General features: G+C 37.8%; 1 pseudogene; it reads right to left on the bottom strand.

The window, feature by feature from the left end:
- Nucleotides 1–6292: 6292 nt before the first annotated feature.
- On the bottom strand, nucleotides 6293–6734 carry LOC113244337 (transcription factor BTF3-like; annotated as a pseudogene).
- Nucleotides 6735–7695: the final 961 nt, after the last annotated feature.

The raw sequence follows: 7695 nt of genomic DNA, 5'->3' as shown, positions 1-7695 counted from the left end.
AGAAAAGATAATGACTCTGTGGCCTCGGCCACAGAACAGATGGATATGGGTATAACCAAATTGTCAGAAATGAAGTTCAGAGTAACAATGGTAAAGATGATGTGTAGGCTTGAAAAAACTAATAAAAATATTAACGAGAATATAGAATCTCTAAGGACAGAAATGAGAGTGAGTCTGGCAGAAATTAAAAATGCTATGAATCAAATGCAGTCTAAACTAGATGCTCTGACAGCCAGAGTAAATGACGCAGAAGAACGAATTAGTGAATTGGAGGAAGGGATGGTAGGAGATAAAGTTAAAACAGAAACATGCCTCAAAAAAATCCAATCTCAAGAATGCAGATTACGGGAGATTACTGACTCAATGAAACGTTCCAATGTCAGAATCATCACCATCCTCGAGGGGGTGGAGAAAGAGAGAGGTTTAGAAGAGATATTTGAACAAATTGTAGCTGAGAACTTCCCTAATATTGCAAAGGAAACAAGCATTAGTGTCCAAGAAGCAGAGAGGACCCCTCCCAAGGTCAATGAGAACAGACCTACAACACGTCATGTCGTAGTGCAATTCCCAAATATTAGATCCAAGGATACAGCATTGAAAGGGGCTAGAGGAAAAAAATCCTTACGTAAAGAGGGAAAAATATCAGAATAACGTCAGACTTGTCTACAGAGACCTGGCAGGCTAGGAAGGGTTGACAGGGTATTTTCAAAGTCTTATGTGAGAAGAACATGGAGCCAAGGATCCTTTATCCAGCAAGGCTGTCATTCAAAATTGATGAAGAGATAAGGACCTTCCAGGATCAGCAGAAACTGAATGAATTCATAACCACCAAACCAGCCCTACAGCAGCTACTAAGGGGGGTTCTATAAAAGTAAAAAAAGCCCCAAGATTGATACAGAACAGAATTTACAATCTATAGAAACAAAGACTTCACAGGCAACATGACATCATGAAAATCATATCTCTCAATGATCACTTTCAATATGAATGGCCTAAATGCTCCCATAAAATGCCACAGGGTTGCAGATTGGATAAAAAGACATGCCCCTCCATTTTCTGTCTACAAGAGACTCATTTTGAACTTAAATATACATCCAGACTGAAAGTGAAGGGATGGAAAACCATTTTTCATGCCAATGGACCTCAAAAGAAAGCTGGGATAGTAATTCTCATATCAGACAGATTAGATTTTAAACTAAAGACTGTAGTTAGAGATACAGAAGGACTCTATATTATTCTTAAAGGATGTATCCAACAAGTGGATATGACAATTATAAATATCTATGCCCCAAACAGGGGAGTAGCAAGATACACAAGCCAACTCTTAACCAGAATAAAGAGACATATAGATATTAATGGGTTAATAGTAGGGGACCTCACCACTCTACTATCAGCAATAGACAGATCACCTAAGCAGAAAATCAACAAAGAAACAAGAGATTTGAATGACATACTGGACCAGATGGACCTCATATATATAGAACACTACACCCCAGAACAACAGAATACTCATTCTTTTCGAATGCACATGGAACTTTCACCGGAATAGACCATATAGTAGGTCACAAAACAGGTCTCAACCAATACCAAAACACTGAAATTATTCCCTGCATATTCTCAGACCACAATGTTTTGAAATTGGAACTCAATCACAAGGACAAATTTGGAAGAAACTCAATCACTTGGATACTAAGAACCATCCTGCTCAAGAATGATTGGATAAACCAGGAAATCAAAAATCAATTTAGACAATTTATGGAGACCAACCAGAATGAAAACACCACGGACCAAAACCTATGGGACACTGCAAAGGCAGTCCTAAGGGGAAAATACATAGCCATCCAAGCCTCACTCAAAAGAATAGAAAAATCTAAAATGCAGTTTTTATATTCTCACCTCAAGAAACTGAAACAGCGACAGAAGAACAGGCCTAATTCACTCACAAGAAAGCAACTGATCAAGATTAGAGCAGAGATCAATGAATTAGAAATCAGGAGCACAGTAGAGCAGATCAACAGAACTAGAAGCTAGTTCTTTGAGAGAATTAATAAAATAGACAAACCACTGGCAAAACTTATACAAAAGAATAGAGAAAGGACCCAAATTAATAAAATTAGGAATGAAAAGGGAGAGGTCACAACCAACACTAATGAAATAGGAAGGATTATTAGAAACTTTTATCAACAGCTATATGCCAATAAATTAAACAACCTGGAAGAAATGGATGCCTTCCTGGAAATCTATAAACTACCAATACTGAAATAGGAAGAAATGGATTATTTAAATAGACCGATTAATTATGAAGAGATTGAAGCAGTGATCAAAAGCCTACCCAAAAACAAGAGTCCAGGACCTGATGGATCACTTGGGGAATTCTACCAAACATTCAAAGAAGAAATAATACCTATTCTCCTGAAGCTGTTTCAAAAAATAGAAACAGAAGGAAAACTACCAAACTCATTCTATGAGGCCAGTAATACCTTGATCCCCAAACCAGGCAAAGACCCCATTAAAAAGGAGAATTACAGACCGATTTCCCTGATGAATATGGATGCCAAAATTCTCAACAAGATCTTAGCTTATAGGATCCAACAGTACATTAAAAGGATTATCCATCAAGACCAAGTGGGATTCATCCCTGGGATGCAAGCGTGGTTCAACATTCGCAAATCAATCAATGTGATACATCATATCAACAAGAAAAGAGTCAGGAAACATATGATCCGCTCAATAGATGAAAAAAAGCATTTGACAAAATACAGCATCCTTTCCTGATTAGAACTCTTCAGGGTGTAGTGATAGAGGGTACATTCCTCAATTTCATAAAAACTATCTGTGAAAGGCCTACAGCAAATATCATTCTCAATGGGGAAAAGCTGGAAGCCTTTCCCTTAAGATCAGGAACACAACAAGGATGCCCACTCTTGCCATTATTATTCAACATAGTACTAGAAGTCCTTGCAACAGCAATCAGACAAAAAAAAAAGGATAAAAGGTATCCAAATCGGCAAAGAAGTCAAACCGTCTCTCTTCGCAGATGATATGATACTCTATATAGAAAACCCAGAAGACTCCACCCCCAAACTACTAGAACTTATAGAACAATTCAGTAATGTGGCAGGATGCAAAATCAATGCTCAGAAATTAGTTGCATTTCTATACACGAACAATGAGACTGAAGAAAGAGAAATTAGGGAATCCATCCCATTTACAATAGCACCAAAAATCATACGTTATCTCAAATTAACTTAACCAGAGACATAAAGGAAACTATAAATCACTCTTGAAAGACATTGAAGAAGACGAAAAAGATGGAAAAATATTCCTTGCTCATTGATTGGAAGAATGAACATAGTTAAAATGTCCATGCTACCCTGAGCTGTCTTCACTTTCAATGCCATCCCAATCAAAATACCAATGACATTTTTCAAAGAACTGGAACAAATAGCCCTTAAATTTGTATGGAACCAGAAAAGGCCACAAATCACCAAAGAATTGTTGAAAAGGAAAATCAAAGCTGAGGGCATCACGGTCCTGGATTTCAAGCTGTACTACAAAGCTGTGATCACAAAGACAGCATGGTACTGGCACAAAAACAGACACATAGACCAATGGAACAGAATAGAGAACCCAGAAATGGACCCTCGGCTCTTTGGGCAACTAATCTTTGATAAAGCAGGAAAAAACATCCAGTGGAAAAAAGACAGTCTCTTTAATAAATGGTGCTGGGAAAATTGGACAGCTACATGCAAAAGAATGAAACTTGACCACTCTCTCACACCAAACACAAAGATAAACTCCACATGGATGAAAGACCTCGATGTGAGACAGGAATCCATCAAAATCCTAGAGGAGAACATAGGCAGCAACCTCTTTGACATCGGCCACAACAACTTTTTTCATGATACGTCTCCAAAGGCAAGAGAAACAAAAGAAAGAATGAACTTGTGGGACTTCATCAAGATAAAAGGCTTCTGCACAGCCAAGGAAACAATCAAAAAAACTAAGAGGTGGCCCATGGAATGGGAGAAGACATTCGCAGTTGACACTACCAATAAAAGACTGGTATCCAAGATCTACAGAGAACTTCTCAAACTCAATACACAAGAAACATATAAACAAATCATATAATGGGCAGAAGATATGAACAGACACCTTTCCAATGAAGACATACAAATGGCTAACAGACACATGAAAAAATGTTCAAAATCATTAGCCATCAGGGAAATTCAAATCAAAACCACACTGAGATACCACCTTATGCCAGTTAGAATGGCAAAAATTGATAAGGCAAGAAACAACAATTGTTGGAGAGGATGTGGAGAAAGGGGATCCCTCCTACATTGTTGGTGGGAATGCAAGTTGGTACAGCCACTCTGGAAAACAGTGTGGATGTCCCTTAAAAGGTTAAAAATTGAGCTACCCTATGATCCAGCCATTGCACTACTGGCTATCTACCCCAAAGATACAGACGTAGTGAACAGAAGGGCCATATGCACCCCAATGTTCATAGAAGCATTGTCCACAATAGCTAGATATTGGAAGGAGCTGAGATACCCCTCAACAGATGACTGGATTAAAAAGATGTGGTCCATATATACGATGGAATATTACTCAGCCATCAAAAAGAACGAGTCCTCAACATTTGCTGCAACATGGATGGGACCGGAGGAGATAGTTCTAAGCGATATAAGTCAAGCAGAGAAAGACAATTATCATATGGTTTCACTCATTTATGGAACATAAGAAGTAGGAAGATCAGTAGGAGAAGAAGGTAAGAAGAAAGGGGAAGTAAACAGAAGGGGGAATGAACCCTGAGAGACTCTGGACTCCGGGAAACAAACTGAGGGCTTCAGAGGGGAGTGGGGTTGGGATAATGGGATAGACCAGTGATGGGTAATAAGGAGGGCACGTTTTGCATGGTGCACTGGGTGTTATACACAAGTAATGAGTCATGGAACTTCACATAAAAAACTAGGGATGTACTGTATGGTGACTAATATAATAAAAAAAATTATTAAAAAAACAGCTTAAGCTAAGGAAGAAAACGTATTGTGTCTTGTCACCAAACTACAGAATTGACTGGAGTTTCAAATGATTGATTTGTGTCCTCACTGTCTCTGATTCTTATCTCTGCTTTTCTCTGCCTTAGCTTCATTCTTCCAAACAGACTGAATTGGTGCCAGGGATTTTGAGTATTGTTAGCAGTGGGCTTACAGACTGCCTATGTAATAACCCAGGGGAAATATTTCTTTCTCCTAACTTTGTTCTATAAGTATCCAAAGAGGGGTGCCTTGGTAGCTTAGTCAGTTAAATGTATGACTCTTGATTTCAGCTCAGGTCATGATCTCAGTGTTGTAGGATCGAACCCTGCATTGGGCTTCATGCTGGGTATGGAGCCTGCTTAAGATTCTCTCTCTCCCTCTCTCTCTCTCTGCCTCTCCTCCTTCTTTCCCTCTCTAGAAAAAAAAAAGAATCCAAAGTGTGGGTCCTGAGCCCTTCCCTGGAGCAATCAATCACTGGTTGGCTGGAGGAAAAATAAAATTGGCCCTGCCAAGTTCAATGTCTCCCCATGGTCAGAGAGGGTAAGGTTTATTTATAGATAAACAGGAAGAGACGATGCTTTGAAGATGCAAACAATATCACTACAGCCACTCCTTCACTCCAAAGTGGACATGTGTATGTACATGCACATGTACAGTCTCACTATTGTTACTTTGAGTATAAAAATTCATTTTGCATGATATACTGCCCCACGTATAGCCAAATGTTACCTGCCCTCACCTTAAGGTGAGACCACCCAAAGCTATAGCAAAAACAACTTCAAATGCACCACTATCTGAGTCATTAGTTTTTCTCCCCATCAGGTCTCAGTGTTTCTTTGTCTTTTCTTTTTTTTTTTAATTATACTGTCATTTAAAATATTTAATCAACTTTCATCAAAGATTACCAGTCATGTTACATGCCAGGATTAGCTTTCTATAAACAACTTCCTTTCTGTGTCAAAACAGTTTCAATGAAATAAAAAATAAAACTGTATACTAAGCAAAGAAATTTACTAGCCTTGTTTCAAATTTTATTCCCAGGCTTCTTCAGTTTAATTAGCTTCAAAGAATAAATTGTGTATAAGCAAAAACTGAAAAGAGCTGCAGTATCCAAGGGGCTTGGGCTTTAAAATATTAGAGATGTAAATTTTATTAGATCCATGAACAAAAGTTTAAAAAGCAGTCATAATCTAAAATAGTAGCTCCTAGTAACTTCTTCAAGTATCTTCTTCAGAAGTTGACTTGATTCAGTTTGTTTCATTCTTGGACGCTTCATCAAAATTATCCACAAAATTTGAAACTTCATCATTGTCATCTTCTCTGATAAACTAGTGCTTTTCCATATAGATTGTTTGGGCAGAGCTTTAGCTAGTCTTCTTAAACTAGTCATACTGCCTGCACCGAGTTGGTTTAAGACATTGGGTAGCATTTCTGTCAGGAGATTTGTCTCAGTATGACCTGTAATGGTAAAAGTGTTCGCTGCCAGGAATGTCTGAACTTTAGGGTTGTTAAAGTGGATCACTGTTCCTCGGTTTGTGAACATATTTACTTCTTCAATATCAGTGATGATGTTTACTCCTGACTTCTTTAAGGAGAACTGAAGTTTTTTATCATTTGCTGTAGCCGTTCTATAAACCACCTTCTTCAGTGAGCAGTTTCTTTCTCGCCAATGTGCACCTCTGCTTCCATTTTATAACCACTAAACCAGCCTTATAAAAATGTAAAAAAGACTCTTTGAGTGGAAGAGAAGGACTATAAGTAAGAGTATGAAAAGTAAAAAACAACAACAAAAAAAGCTGTAAAAATAAATGCATTTGTAAAAATCGGTCAAGAGATTCACAAAATAAAAGAATGCAAAATATGATATCATATACTTAGAACTGGTTGGGGAGAAAGAAGTAAAGAGTGGGTTCAACTAAAATGAAAACCAACTTAAAATAGACTGCTATATGCAGAAGATGTTATATACAAAACTAATTGTATATGTACACACACACACAAACCACAGTAATAGAGGGGCACCTGGGTTGCTCAGTCAGTTGTGTCTGCCTTGAGCTCAGGTCATGATCCCAGCATCCCGGGCTCAAGCCCCGTGTTGGGCTACCTGCTCAGCATGGAGTCTGCTTCTCTCTCTCCCCCTCTGACCCTTCCCCCTTCTAATGCTCACTCTCTCCTCTCAAATGAATAAATTAAAAAAATTTTAAAAATCAGTAATAGATAGGGAAAGAATAAAGAAAAAAACATACAAGTATATCACTAAAGAAAGCCAACAAACCATGAAAGAGAGCAAGAGAAGAAATGATCAGAGAAATAAACAACCAGAAAACAAATAAAAATGACAATAAATACATATATAATAACAATTACTTGGAAAGTAAATAAGCTAAATGATCCAATCATAAAACATAAGGGGACAAAGTAGGTTAAAAAAAGAAAAAGACCCTTCTATATGCTGCTTACAAGACTCATCGCATTTTTTTTTCAGATTTTTCTTTAAATTCTAGTTAGTTAACATATAGTGTAATATTGCTTTTAGGAGTAGAATTAAGTGATTCATCATTTACATATAACACCCAATGCTCAACACAAGTGCCCTCTGTATTACCCATCAACCACTTAGCCCATCCTCTGCCCACCTCTCCTCCGTCAA

This window comes from Ursus arctos, chromosome X (genome assembly GCF_023065955.2).
Source record: "Ursus arctos isolate Adak ecotype North America chromosome X, UrsArc2.0, whole genome shotgun sequence".
NCBI lineage: Eukaryota > Metazoa > Chordata > Mammalia > Carnivora > Ursidae > Ursus > Ursus arctos.
The sequence above is the reverse complement of the archived record's forward strand: the minus strand, read 5'-3'. Positions and strand labels throughout refer to the sequence as shown.